Below are 15,943 nucleotides of genomic sequence, written 5' to 3'. Positions count from 1 at the left end.
CTTTGTCTTTTTAAATCTTTCTGCCCCAATCGTCATCTCACTGTCAAGGTTGTGGGTTCAGTGTGTGTGTTTGTGTTTTTGTCTACACTTTTGTTGTCAGTTTTCAGATGGTGCTGGAGTTTCTCAGGTGTGCTGGGTGACAGGTGCAACTGATCTGCTGAATGCATGGAAGTAGTATTTAAGCAGGAGGCTGCCAGCACTTCTATGCCAGAGTGTTTACCTTCAGTGGTAACAAGCTCAGCCACTTCTAAGCTATGCTTCGTTCTTTGTCACTAAGCTGATGTCGTTTATGTTCCTTCGCAGACAGAAACCTGAACCTTCTGATCATTCTTCATTGAACTTTGACTTCGGTTCCAGAAGTTTCTGGACAATCAAGATTATCGTTTGGAGTTTGTTTCCGAGTACCAAGCTGGCAGCTGTTATCATCCGTCTCCTGAACCAAGGCAGAAGCGTACCCTGTCCACCCTCCAACGCAAGTACCTGAACATTGAATTAACTCCTGAACTCACTCTACAGCTCAAGTAAACCATCTGGATTTTCTCCGCTTCACACACCTGGGTCCCGACACCCTCTACCCCTGGCGACCTGACTTCACTCACTTAGTAAGCCGTTCTACTATTAACATAATTACTTCTCATTTATTCCTCAAGATTATAGTTCTTGTTTTCACCAGTTCTCCTTCCCCTCTTTCCATGCAGTTGGCGATTCTACAGTTCACGTTCCAGTATCATTTTGTAAATAAAACACCTTTCACTAATTCAGTTGTGCTTCTGAGTGTTCTTCTGTATGAGGGTCAGATCTATCTCGAACAAAATGACAGAACACTCTGGCCAACAAGACCCAGCAGAAGTACTCCGAAGAACATTATCTGAACACGCTAACCCGATTAATTTTCATGACACCTCTTTTTGTTCCCTTTCAGAGCAAAAGCATCATACACATCAACAGTTAGAACAGATTACTTCCATGCTTCAGCAAACCTTGAGTTCTCAGTCCTCCGCTCATGCAGATGGCGCTGCTGCACCACCATCATCCCAACAACTTCCTCATTCACATGACGTCACCTCACCTAACCCAGAGAAATTCTCTGGCGAGTTTAGTAACTGTAGGGGATTTTTGCTACAGTGTACTCTAGATTTCAACCGTTCTCCACATTCCTTTCAATTCAATTCAAAGATACTTTATTGATCCCCGAGGGGAAATTAATTTTCCCATGATGATAAGATTTCGTATGTCCTTGGGTTATTGACAGGCAAGGCCTTAAATGGACTGAACTTATATAGCGCTTTACACTAGCACCACATTCACCCAATCGCACTCACTAACGCTCACACATTCATACACCGATACATAGGCAACTTGAGGTTAAGTGCCTTTGGGCACATTGACATATGGCAGGAGGAAGCTGGAATCGAACCCACAACCTTCTGATTGCAAGACGACTACTCTTCCTAAATGCATTATTTTGTGCAAATAAAAATGTCAGCTGTTTAGCTTTGTCCTCCATTGTGAACTCGTACGTGGATTGGCTCGTAGTGCTTCGCCTTGATTGGCTGATGTCCATTGTGAGCTAGGACATAGATTCGACGGTCCATTGTGAGACGAAGCGAGATTGGCTGATCCGTCCAAAGTGAGAATGGAGAGGCGCGGAGCTCATTGGAGGAGAGTTACAGTCTAACGTGAGCGAGGTAGCGCCACAGTCGCCTTACCGTGGGCAGAGGCCCGTTTCTCTGATTGCAGAGATTTTGGTTGTACTTTTGAAGAATTTGTGGAAGAATTTAAGCAGACCTTTTCCCCTGTTATAGACAAGACTAGTACTGGTTGACAGTTGAGAACCTTAAAGCAGCGTAATAGGCCTCTTACTGAGTTCTCTATTGAGTTTCGCACTTTGGCTGCTGCTTCTGGTTGCTTTAAAGTCAGCCTTTTTCCACGCTTTAAACGATTCCTTAAAGGATGATTTAGTTCTAATTGATGAACCCCATACACTAGATGAAGCAATTTCATTAGCAATTAAGGTGGATAATAGAATAAGAGAGAGAGAGAGAGAAAAAGATCCAGAGCTGAAAGGTTTTATTATAACCCACAGTTAGCTACTAGCTCTCCACCCACGGCTAGGAAACCCCCTTAACAAACTGCAGCTGAACCTGAGCCCATGCTACTGGGTCGCACCCGGTTAACTTTTGAAGAAAGACAGACCAAGCAGGGTTTTTACTGCGGCTCACCTGATCACTTCATAGCAACTTGTCCTATTTTCCCCAGGCAGCCAAAAGGACAGGGTCCGCCAACTATGAAGGGGGGGTTGGTGGACCACTTACAGAATTGCAAAGCCCCCAGAATCAGCCTACCAGCTACTATCATATTTAATCAACATACTTTGAATTTGTCTGCTGGATTCAGGTAGCGAACAGAACTTAATAGATTCTGAGATCCGGCCTCCTAGACGCCTGCATTCCTGTCGCCACCAGCCTCCTGGTCGCCTGCATCCCTGTCGCCGCCGGCCTCCTAGACGCCTGCATCCCTGTCGCCGCCGGCCTCCTAGACGCCTGCATCCCTGTCGCCGCCGGCCTCCTAGACGCCTGCATCCCTGTCGCCGCCGGCCTCCTAGACGCCTGCACCCTGTCGCCGCCGGCCTCCTGGCCGCCTGCATCCCTGTCGCCGGTTACATTGCCGCAGACCTCCGGATCGTCGGCCTCTTCACTGGCTACATCGCCGCAGACCTCCGGATCGTCGGCCTCTTCGCTGGCTACATCGCCGCAGACCTCCGTATCGTCGGCCTCTTCGCTGGCTACATCGCCGCAGACCTCCGGATCGTCGGCCTCTTCGCTGGCTACATCGCCGCAGACCTCCAGATCGTCGGCCTCCTCGCTGGCTATTTCGCCGCAGACCTCCGGATCATCGGCCTCTTCGTTGGCTACTTCGCCGCAGAACTCTGTGGTATGACATCATGGTATGACATCCTTGGACTTGGTTTGTGTTTTTCTGTTAACTGTGCTTAGGTCTATGTTTTCCTTTTATTGTTAATTAGTTCCACCTGTCCCTTGTGCCTCCATGTCTCCTTGCCTCACCTGTTCTTAGTTCTTGTGATTACCTGCCTTTCTTTTCTCCCTGTATATTAGTTGGTCTGTGTTCTTTGTTCCCTGCTGGTTCCTCCGTCACTATTCCTTGTTCACTACCCCTGTTTTTGCTCAGTTTTGCTACGTTACAGAACTGTGATCACATGTAAGTTTTTGGCTCAACTCATGTTTGTACATGCTGGATTATGTTACGTTTTGGAGACCTTTAATTAAAGACAAGCCTTTCTCTCATCATGCGGCTGCCAAGCTCTTATCTGCACTTTGGTCCGATCTAAACCCAGAACGTGATACAATCTCCCACAGTCTCAGCCTGGCGTCAAGCCTCCAAAGTTCCAGTGGGGTCCCAAGGTTTCAGAGCTGCTCCAAGGTCCCTCCACGCTCTGTGGCAGACCTCCAGACTGCCTGCTCCGAGGGTCTCCCACGTTCCGCGGCAGACCTCCTAGTCTGGGTGACCAGCCGCAGCACGTCACCCAGACTTCTGTCCGGCCATCATGTGGACTATGGCCTGCCTCCTGACCGAGTGTCCTCTACTCTGCTATCCTGCTGGTCTCCCGACAAGCCACTTCGTGGGTTCACCTGGTCCTGTCGCCGGCCTCCCAAACACCAGCTCCTTTGTTGCCTGCCTCCCGACTGCCAGCTCCTTTCTCGCCAGCCTCCCGATCGCCTGTTATTATAAAAAATTGATATCTTAATTTTCCCATGTACAGTCCATATTTCAACTACAATACTCTGTATTGCAGCCCTTCTTTAACAAATGTTATACATCCTCCTCCATTTCCCTCTACTCTATCCCTCCTTAAGTTAACATAACCTTGAATAACAAAATCTATTGTGAGCTTAAGACAAGTTTCCAGAACACAAATAATATCTGATTTCTCTGCAATATTTTTAATAAATCTTTTTAAATCCTGTCCATTGGCTATTAGACTTCTTGCAAGTTTTTTAGTAATATGTTCCAATGAAAGATCTTTCATTCCCAAGAATATCTCTGCTCCTCACAATTATTTTTATTTGCTCCGTCTTATGTTTACCATGATCAATAAGTAGCAATAAACAGAATCAGCTTGTGTATTGTTGATTCCGCATCATTTTCTTCTTTCTGATTCTTCTCAAATGATGGTTTTTGATTAGTTTTCTTAATTTTTTCTTTGAGCTGTCTTTACTGCTCCTGCATAGCGTACTTTATTGACTGTTATAACATTGTGAATATCTACCGCTCTTTTTCTGACTTCACATTCCCCGAAGGTGAATCTGTGTTGACCGTCACAGTTACAGCACTTTTCCTACACATTATCTTGGCATTCTTCAAACTTATGATCCCCAACACATTTGGGACATCTCTGTCTTCCTTTACAAACTGATTCAACATGTCCATATCTTTGACATTTAAAGCATGGCATTGGTGGGGGAACATAGGTCCTAACAAGGAAACTCAAACATCCAACTTTGATTTTATATGGTAAAATCAAATCCTTAAATTCTAGAAGCACAGACATGCTCTATACTCTACCATTTGCAGTTGTCATCAGTCATTTTATTCTATTCACTTCCCTTCCGTAAATGCCTCGTTTGAACTTTTACAAATCTTCATCTATCGGGATACCAGTTATCACCCCTTGTGTGAATTCGTTTTCTCCCAGAATTCGTTTTTCAAACTTTCTTTTACATATGTTGTCAACATAAATTGCTTTATTTCTTTGTTCAACTGTTTTACATACTATCAGCAAACTTCATGTCTCAAATTATTTGCCATTTCCACATCCCCCATCTTTTTTTTTAGTTCCCTGGATAATGCTATTCGACTAATGTTCATACTTTAATCCTCCTTTCTCAATTTCAATATTATTATAATCCATAAAAATCTAGATTGGATAAATCATATCTACTGTACAACAACCAACAGTGCTTCCTTCATTAATGCTATGTATGACACTATTCAAGTCTTAGCTGAATAACTAATCCCTACACCAAAGTTAGGGTTGCTTCGGTGTGTAAGTTTGCCAAAACAATGTCGGACTCTGTAATTTTCTCTGGTCCCCTCCCCGATCTGACCAGTGATGACATGTTTAGCCGCATACTGTCATTCAACCGCTGGCTGTCTAGGTGGTGTCCAGAAAACGATGTGGGCTTCATTGATAATTGGCGAACATTTTGGGGAAAAGCTGGTCTGATCCGGAGAGACGGCATCCACCCCACTTTGGATGGAGCAGCTCTTCTTTCTAGCAATCTGGGCGAATTTATTAGTTCTCCAAAACTATGACAACCCAGGGTTCAGACCAGGAAGCAGGGTTGTAGTTTTACACTCCTCTCTGCAGCTTCTGTACTCCTACCCACCCAGTACCCTATTAAGACAGTGTCTTGTCCATGACCAAAATTGAATAGATTAAAAAATAATCTAAAAGGAGGGAATCATGAAAGTCTCATAAAAATAAACACAACTCAGACTAAAAAGAAAAACAAAACAATTAAATGTGGCTTACTGGACATAGGATCTCTGTCTTCAAAGACTTTGCTACTTAGTGACTTGATTTGTGACAATCAGATTTATTTATTTTGCCTCACAAAAACCTGGCTGCAGCAAGAGGATTATGTTACTATAAATGAGCCAAATCCTAATTATTTAAATTTTCACATACCTCAAAATACTGGGCGAGGAGGAGGAGTAGCAACCATCTTTCAGTCTGATTTATTGATTAGTCCCAGACCAATTAAAGCTACAACTCTTTTGAATATTTATTATATATATTATCCTTAGTTTTCCTCATCCCAATTGCAAAGCACTAAAACCACTTCTGTTTGTTGCTTTGTACCGTGCACCAGGCCCATACTCTCAATTTTTAGATCAGTTTTCAGACCTTTTATCTGATTTAGTGTTAAATACAGGTTATTATAGTGAGTGATTTTAACATTCATGTTGACACTGAAAGTGATAGCCTAAATATAGCCTTTAATGGTATCTTAGACTCAATTGGCTTTGCTCAAAACATTAACAAACCTACCCACCTTTGTCTTCATTCTCTTGACCTTGTGCTGACATATGTAAAGAAATATTTTCTCATAACCCTGTCCTGTCTGGCCATTTTTTAATAACCTTTGAGTTTAATTTAACCGAGTACTCCACACCTGAAAGAACATTTCATTATAGTAGATCATTATCAGACAATGCTGTGACAACCTTTAAAGAATCTGTTCCACTTTTAATTTCCTCATTATCACAGAAAAACACCATGGATGACAATAATTTTTGTTTCTTCCCATTCACAAATTGATTCTCTTGTTCATAGTGTTACTTCATCATTGCGTGGTGCATTAGACAATGCAACCCCCTTGAAAAAGAAGGTAGTTATTCATAGGAGGCTGGCTCCCTGGTTTAATTCAAAGCTGCATGCTTTAAAGCACAATGTTAGAAAATTGGAAAGAAAATGGCACTCTACACACCTAAAGGATTCCTACTTAATCTTGAAAAATAGCCTACTGTTGTATAAAAAGATACTTCGCCAAGTTAGAACAGCTTATTTCTCTTTATTAGGAGAACAAGAATAATCCTAGGTTTCTCTTTAGTACAGTTGCTAAACTTACACAGAGTCATAGCTCTGTTGAGTCATCCATTCCCTTAGCTCTCAGCAGACATGACTGTATGGGATTCTTTTTAAATAAAATTGATTCTATTAAAAAGAAAATTTTTGACATACTCCCAAAGATAATTACTTCATCCTCAGCAAGTGAGACAACATTGGAAGTAACTGTAGAACCTGATCTGCGTTTGGACTGTTTTGATCCTGTCGAGCTTCCTGAGTTATGAAAAGAATTAGCTTCATCTAAACCTTCAACTTGTATGTTAGACCCAATCTCAACCAAATGATTTAAGGAAGTGTTCCCTCTGATTACCAGCCCCATTTTAGATATGATTAATCTATCCTTAGTAAATGGATATGTACCACAAGCTTTTTAGGTAGCTGTAATTAAACCTTTACTTAAGAAACCTTCGCTTGATCGAGATGACTTGAAAAATTACAGACCCATATCCAATCTTCCGTTCTTATCTAAAATTCTTGAGAAAATAGTTGCTAATCAAATGTGTGAGCATTTACACAGCAATGACCTGTTTGAAGAGTTTCAGTCAAGTTTCAAAGCTCATCATAGCACTGAAACAGCTCTGCTGAAAGTCACTAATTATATTCTCCTAGCCTCAGATAATGGACTTGTGTCTGTACTGGTTCTGTTAGATCTCAGTGCTGCATTTGATACAGTCGATCACAATATTCTCTTAGAAAGGCTGGAAAATGCTGTAGGGATCAGGGGAACAGCCCTAGGCTGGTTTAAATCGTATTTGTCTGACAGATTCCAGTTTGTTCTAGTAAATGATAAATCATCTTTAAACTCCAGGGTTAATTGTGGAGTACCACAGGGTTCAGTACTTGGGCCAATTCTCTTTAATATATATATGTTTCCAATAGGTAAAATTATCAGGCAGCACAGGATACATTTTCACTGTTACGCTGATGATACTCAGCTTTACTTATCCATAAATCCTGATGAGCCCAACCAGTTAGACAGACTACAGGCATGTCTTGAAGACATAAAAACTTTAAATTGTCTGCTTCCAAATTCAGATAAGACAGAAGTTGTTGTCTTTGTACCAGAGTCCTTGAAAAAGAAACTGCTTAGACAATCACTTAACATGGATGGCATTAAATTGACCTCCGGTAATAAAGTAAAAAACCTTGGTGTTATTTTTTACCAGGACATGTCATTTAAATCCCATATTAAACAGGGTTCAAGGATTTCCTTGTTTCACCTTTGGAACATTGCCAAAATTTGAAATATCCTATCCAGGAGTGACGTTGAAAAACTAATCCATGCATTTGTTACTTCAAGGCAGGACTATTGTAATTCTTTACTATCAGGATGTCACAAAATGCAGTTAAAAGCCTTCAGCTGATTCAAAATGCTGCAGCATGAGTTCTGATGAAAATTAAAAAAGACATCATATTTCTCCTATTTTAGCTTCCCTTCATTGGCTTCCTGTTAAATACAGCATAGAATTTTAAATTCTTCTCCTCACATATAAAGCCCTTAATGATCCAGCTCCATCATACATCAGAGATCTGATTGTTCCATATGTTCGTAATAGAGCACTTCGTTCTCAGACTGCAGGTTTACTGGTGGTTCCCAGAGTCTGTAGAAGTACAATGGGAAGCAGATCCTTTAGTTATCATGCTCCTCTCCCATGGAACCAGCTCCCAGTTTTAGTCCGTGAGGCAGACACCCTGTCTACTTTTAAGGCTAGGCTTAAAACTTTCCTTTTTGATAAAGCTTATAGTTAGAGTGGCTTGGATTATCCTGGCCTATCTTTGTAGTTATGCTGCTATAGGCTTAGGCTGCTGGAGGACATAATGACCACTTTCACTCTCTCTGCTAAATTCTCATACTACTCTCCAAATTTGCAATATTTGCTGTTATTTCAGCTTTTAACTTTATGTTCTCTCTCTTTTCTCTTTCTAGAGGCTACACCTGGCATGACTGCATCTACCTGTGACACCTTTCTGGAGGGGGGCATCGTCCAAGCTTCTGCTGGCAACAACTTAATGCTCACCCTCTACCGGTTATCCACTTGGAACTGTCTTTCAGTGTTTAACCCTGTCTCTCTCCTAGACATAGCTTTTACTGTAACTAATTATATGTGCTCTCTTTCAGACTCTAACCTTGAAAACTGGCTCAGAGTTTCTGTTCTTTCTTTCTAGATGAAACGACTAAAGGAGCTACATCCATTAGCTTCCCATAAGAAGTACTCTTGGATCAGTGATAAATGGTAAATGGACTGAACTTATATAGCACTTTTCCAGTCATACAGACCACTCAAAGCGCTTTACACTAGAGCCACATTCACCCAATTGCACTCACTAATGCTCACACAGTCATACACTGATACGCAGGCAACTTGAGTTTAAGTGCCTTGCCCAGGGGCACATCAACATATGGCTGGAGGAAGCTGGAATCGAATCCACAACCTTCTGATTGCAAGACGAGTACTCTTCCTACTGAGCCACGGTCGCCTCTTGCTTCTGTGCTCTTTTCATGTCTCTGCTCTGTTCTCTCAAACCCCCAGTCGGTCGTGGCAGATGGCCGATCAGCAGAATAATGGAGTCCCCGGGAGGGTGACAAAGCAGCACCCCCGAGAGGGACGCCAAGGAGGCCGGGTACTGCGCACTACTGCTCGGCCCGTAGGCTGAACGACAGTCAGAGACTTCTCCCCAACCCGAAGGCGCAGGGACGCGACCTTCTCATCCACTGGGGTAAACCCCAACATGACACGGCTGAGCTGGGGGGCAACAAGCAAACCCACTCCAGCCCGCCGCCTCTCCCCGTGGGCCACTCCAGAGTAGAAGAGAGTCCAGCCCCTCTCGAGGAGATGGGTTCCAGAGCCCACACTGAGCATGGAGACGGGCTCGACTATTTCTAGTCGATATCTCTCGACCTCCCGCACAAGCTCAGGCTCCTTCCGCCCCAGCGAGGTGACATTCCACGTCCCTAGAGCCAGCCGAAGCATTGGGTCACCGAGGTCTCCACCTTCGTCCGCTGCCCAATCCTCTTTGCACTGGTCCTTCATGGTTCCCCCTACAGGTGGTGGGCCCATTGGGGGATGGCCTCGCATCTCTCCTTTGGGCTTGGCCCGGCCAAGTCTTGCAAAGGAGCAACCATGCCACCAGGTGCTCTCCGACGAGTCCCAACCCCAGGTCTAGCTCCAGGGTGGGACCCCATCTCCGCCGTACCAGTTTTGTACCGTACAGGTTATTTGATTTTGTGGTCCTCATGAAGGTGTCTTGAACCGCTCTTTGTCTGACCTGTCACCTAGAGCCTGCTTGCCATGGAAGACCCTACCAGGGGCATTTAAGCCCCAGACAACATAGCCTCTAGTATCATTCGAGCACTCAAACCCCTCCGCCACGTTAAGGTGGCTAACACCTTAAACTATTAAACACTATTTTAATCTAGATCATTACACATATTTGCACTATATGTTTGCATCTAATTACCTGATTGATACACAATCCTGCTGAATTTGGTAATTGTTTAATTGGTTTTATAGTTTGAAGAGTCACGGTGCATTTTTGGATTCTGTACTTTAAGTACTTAATGTATTAAGATTATAATTTGAGTCTTTCCTATTTATCTCACTGTTACTGACTGAACATGCAACTAAAATATGATGTGTTTACTTTATTTTTTTTATTTTTTATTAAAGCATTAATGGACCAAGAAGAACAAATTACGATCAATTTCATATTTACAAGTGCAGCCTCAAAAAAAGTAGGGTATCTTAAGGGAATGAGAAGCAAAATTTTAAGTTAAGACAAACAAAGCACTATAGAAAATACACTAAGTTAACATGTTACCATTACCATTCCTTAACTGTTCCATAAAATGCTTTGCACTCCATAAAATGGCAGCTGTTTTTAAAAGCCCTAAAACACAAAACCTGGATCAGTAACTGAGTTGGAATAGACGAGGGCAGAATGCTACAACTTCTTCAGTTAACATGAGTCTATATACAGCTGTTTAAAGTAAAAGTGGTCCAACTAGACTAATTAGACCAATCACTGTTTTTGGTAGAAATCATATTACAACTTGGCAAATAATTTTCTAGTCGGTGAAGGAAAGTCAAAGAAAACCAACATAGCCAATATTCAGTTGCCATCCGAGTAGTGCTTCATCTACCACTTTGGTTACAGCTTGTTATAGCAGTTCCTGCTAAAAGCTGAGCTTGATGGAGGGACTAAAGCATTTTTAAGTATGGAGACTAAGGCATTTGGGTTTTTTGTAAGTCTGTTTTTGACTCTTTCATTACTTTTGTCTGCTATGTCTGGAGATTGTGTACAAAGCCAGGCCTCCATTGCTTATACTATCATCGCGATTACTGTGTGTCAGCGATATTGTAATTTACCTCTAACACCAAGTAATCTTTCACCTGGAAAACCCTGGAAGCACTTTGAGGATCATATTTTTGATATTTCCAGTGTTTTCAACTCAATACAGCCAGCACTCCTGGGAGAGTGCAGGGGTGGACCATCACCTCACAGACTGGAGACTGGACAGTCATGCTAACCGTCTGCAGTTTGTGAGGACCCAGGACAGTGTGTCCCATACTGTGATCTACAGCATAGGGGCCCCACATGGCACAGTTTCTCTCTAACCTGTACACTGCAGAATTCTCATACAATTCTCCCACCGGTTACCTGCAGTGGTTCTCGGACAACTCTGCCATTGTCTGCCTAATCTCGGAAGATTATAACAGAGAACACCGAAAGGTGACATAGGTCTTTGTGGAGTGGTGCCTGCGGAACCGCCTCTAGATCAATCTGAGGAAAACTAAGGAGTCAGTGGTGGACTTCTGGGCGTGTTTTCTATGACAACATGGTGGAATCAGCAATTTTTTATGGATTGGCCTGGTGGGGTAGCAATCAGGTTGGCCAGCTTTGTGGCGAAATGCCCCCTACACAGTAGATGTTGTGGAAGGGAGGAAGATAGTGGGTATCTGTCCTCAGTGATGGGAGAAATCTCCTAAACCTTCTACAAGACTGGAGAGTTCTTTCAATGTCAGGCTGCAACATCCCAGGTGTGTGAGGGTCATCGATCCTTTCTCCCCACAGTTGTCAGGCTATTCAACAGCAAAACTCAAGCACACCATACTCATCTTAGGGCTATATGATCAATAATTGTGGACACTTTACCCACACATGTGCAACAAACCATTACCACTGGGCTATAAAGTCTCATATTTAATGTGTACTGCATAATATTGTACATACTGTTGTACATTCTAAATTATCTGCTTAGACTGTTTATATTGCTTAGATATAGAAATAATTAATTGAAACAAAAGCCAACATAAGTGGTGGGTATAACACAAACAGAAAATGTCTATCTCAATGATGTGTTATGTGCCCTTGAGAGTCAAATAAAGTTTGACAACTGCTGTTTAGAAGTCGACATATTGTCTGCTGAGGCATGCCTCCTCAGGTCATTGAGGTTCTGAGATACAGAGTTGCGAACGTCTTTCTTCCATGAAGATGAAATTAGGCCTTTGTTTTTCAAGCAGGGGCACAATGACTGGATAGATCTTATTCAGGTACTATGGGTTTTCTGTAGTTTTTTTTCAGTCCTATATTGACTAGACACATCTGACAACACTGTAACACCACCACAACTGGAACTGCAGGCCTCTGGTCCCTCGTCCAGCACAAATGCTCCCTGGCTCATGCAAGACAATGATGCCTGTGCCTGGTGGTGTGGTCAGGTTCCATTGCAGGTCATCTAGCATGCAGACGATGCTATTGTAAGTGGTTTCAAATGGTCTGACATGGAACTTGGGTGCCTCTCATTTCCCCTAAATGTGCCTGGATTTGAATGGCATTCATCATCCGGTTCCGCAGGGCACTGTTCACAATGAAGCAGCCACTTCTATGCCTTTCTGTGACTCTCAGTATCTCTATTGCAACATACTAATGGCACTTTAAGCTCAGTGGCCACTTCCATGTGAGAACATCCTGTCTGAAGGCTAGCAATGGCGAGGTACTGTTGATCAATTGTTAGGGGTCTTCTTGATGTCCAAATTTGAACAGCATGATGAAGACAACTGTTTACATACCAATTCTGATTGAACCAACAAATGTATTGGTCGATTCATAGATCAAGCACCTGTTTGTAAATTTTTATTTTAAGAATTTTTTCGGCACTAGAGACCATTATTTTTGATAGTAGGCAGACAGGAAGGAGGGGCAAAGAGAGGGGGAGACATTCAGTAAAGGTTGCTGGGTCTGGGACTCGAACCCAGGACGGCCACTTCAAGGACTATAGCCTCTACAGGTCCTTCTCAAAATATTAGCATATTGTGATAAAGTTCATTATTTTCCATAATGTAATGATGAAAATTTAACATTCATATATTTTAGATTCATTGTACACTAACTGAAATATTTCAGGTCTTTTATTGTCTTAATACGGATGATTTTGGCATACAGCTCATGAAAACCCAAAATTCCTATCTCACAAAATTAGCATATTTCATCCGACCAATAAAAGAAAAGTGTTTTTAATACAAAAAACGTCAACTTTCAAATAGTCATGTACAGTTATGCACTCAATACTTGGTCGGGAATCCTTTTGCAGAAATGACTGCTTCAATGCGGCGTGGCATGGAGGCAATCAGCCTGTGGCACTGCTGAGGTCTTATGGAGGCCCAGGATGCTTCGATAGCGGCCTTTAGCTCATCCAGAGTGTTGGGTCTTGAGTCTCTCAATGTTCTCTTCACAATATCTCACAGATTCTCTATGGGGTTCAGGTCAGGAGAGTTGGCAGGCCAATTGAGCACAGTGATACCATGGTCCGTAAACCATTTACCAGTGGTTTTGGCACTGTGAGCAGGTGCCAGGTCGTGCTGAAAAATGAAATCTTTATCTCCATAAAGCTTTTCAGCAGATGGAAGCATGAAGTGCTCCAAAATCTCCTGATAGCTAGCTGCATTGACCCTGCCCTTGATAAAACACAGTGGACCAACACCAGCAGCTGACACGGCACCCCAGACCATCACTGACTGTGGGTACTTGACACTGGACTTCTGGCATTTTGGCATTTCCTTCTCCCCAGTCTTCCTCCAGACTCTGGCACCTTGATTTCCGAATGACATGCAGAATTTGCTTTCATCCGAAAAAAGTACTTTGGACCACTGAGCAACAGTTCAGTGCTGCTTCTCTGTAGCCCAGGTCAGACGCTTCTGCCGCTGTTTCTGGTTCAAAAGTGGCTTGACCTGGGGAATGCGGCACCTGTAACCCATTTCCTGCACACGCCTGTGCACGGTGGCTCTGGATGTTTCTTCTCCAGACTCAGTCCACTGCTTCCGCAGGTCCCCCAAGGTCTGGAATCGGCCCTTCTCCACAATCTTCCTCAGGGTCCGGTCACCTCTTCTCGTTGTGCAGCGTTTTCTGCCACACTTTTTCCTTCCCACAGACTTCCCACTGAGGTGCCTTGATACAGCACTCTGGGAACAGCCTCTTTGTTCAGACATTTCTTTCTGTGTCTTACTCTCTTGCTTGAGGGTGTCAATAGTGGCCTTCTGGACAGCAGTCAGGTCGGCAGTCTTACCCATGATTGGGGTTTTGAGTGATGAACCAGGCTGGGAGTTTTAAAGGCCTCAGGAATCTTTTGCAGGTGTTTAGAGTTAAGTCGTTGATTCAGATGATTAGGTTCATAGCTCGTTTAGAGACCCTTTTAATGATATGCTAATTTTGTGAGATAGGAATTTTTGGTTTTCATGAGCTGTATGCCAAAATCATCCGTATTAAGACAATAAAAGACCTGAAATATTTCAGTTAGTGTGCAATGAATCTAAAATATATGAATGTTAAATTTTCATCATGACATTATGGAAAATAATGAACTTTATCACAATATGCTAATATTTTGAGAAGGACCTGTATATGTGGTCACGCGCTAACCCCTACACCACCAGCGCCACGCCTTTACAGTTTTTTTATGTGTCTTGTCATGGCGTTTTAGGCACATCATATGGAGCAAATGGTTGCCAACATGTGCTAGGGCACTTTTATCTTATTTTTGACCAGATTCGTTTCTGTGCAAAAGCTGAACAGCTTGAAAAGAGTGAGGAGTATCACACGTGGCCTTTCATATTTCATTTGTAAAGACATGAGATCTTACAGTGTTGTCGAAAATGACAGCTTTCATTTATGACTTTATACTCTGAAGCCAAAATGTACAATACCATCGAGGCAACACTTCAGTGAAACATGTATACCGAGACTTTACAACGAAGTAAAACATTTTATTAAACTGTAGTTATTGAATGCAGAGTCACCATCACCACAGATGGATGGACATAATGTACAACAGAAGCCTACTTAACTGTGATCTATCATTATATTTATGACGAGTAGCAAATTAAGTATTATGTTCTTCAGACAAGGATTTTGAACGACGCACACACAGGAGAAGATATTGGCACAGTTTTAAAGGAGGCATGTGAGGAGTGCAACATAGCAGAAAAATAACCTGCACTTGTAACAGATAATGTCAGCAACATGTTGCTGGAGCAGAGGCGAGTCTATCACCACATTTCAAATTTTTCTGACATACTATAAACTTGGAAACACAGAAAGGCCTTAAAATTCCTGGGGCTGCACGACTTGTGGGTAGAGTGAGATAAGTCGTGTAATTTTTCCACCGCTATACGGTGGCAACCCGTCTTGAAAGAGAAGCAGAAGTTACTCAGACTTCTGGAACTCAAGTTAAAAAAAAGTGTGATAACACACTGGAACAGTTCGTTTGAAATGTTACAGCAATTTCTGGAACAACAAGCTGCAGTGTGTGTTTCACTCTTGGACAGAAAACTGAGGAAATGTGCACACACTCAAAAAAGGAGACATAACTACTAGTTAAGCTACTCGGACCAGTGAAAATGGCCAGCACCATCATATGTGAGAAAGAGCTGCCCACGGTATCTATGATTGCACCACCCAAAGTTCAGTTGTTGGAGCATTATAGTATTTCAGAGGAAGACTCCACTTTAGTAAGAGAGATGAAGCAAACGATGGCCCAGGAGCTTCAGCAATGATGTGTGGACAAGTCTTTCAGAGAGCATCTGCCTTAGACACAAGGTTCAAGAGGCTGCCATTTCTAAGGGAGGATGAAAGAGATGCAACTTTCCAGTATCTCATATGCGAGGCTGCTGAGCTGTGGGACTAAAGAGTAAGAAAATATTTTTATTTGTGGTAGAAAAACTATTATTCATGAATAATATAGCCATTGTTTTTATTATTGACATGATTAACATTTGTATGTGTGGGTTAATCATC

The sequence above is a fragment of the Girardinichthys multiradiatus genome, chromosome 8 (assembly GCF_021462225.1).
Source record: "Girardinichthys multiradiatus isolate DD_20200921_A chromosome 8, DD_fGirMul_XY1, whole genome shotgun sequence".
Lineage (NCBI taxonomy): Eukaryota > Metazoa > Chordata > Actinopteri > Cyprinodontiformes > Goodeidae > Girardinichthys > Girardinichthys multiradiatus.
This window is presented reverse-complemented; position numbering follows the sequence as displayed.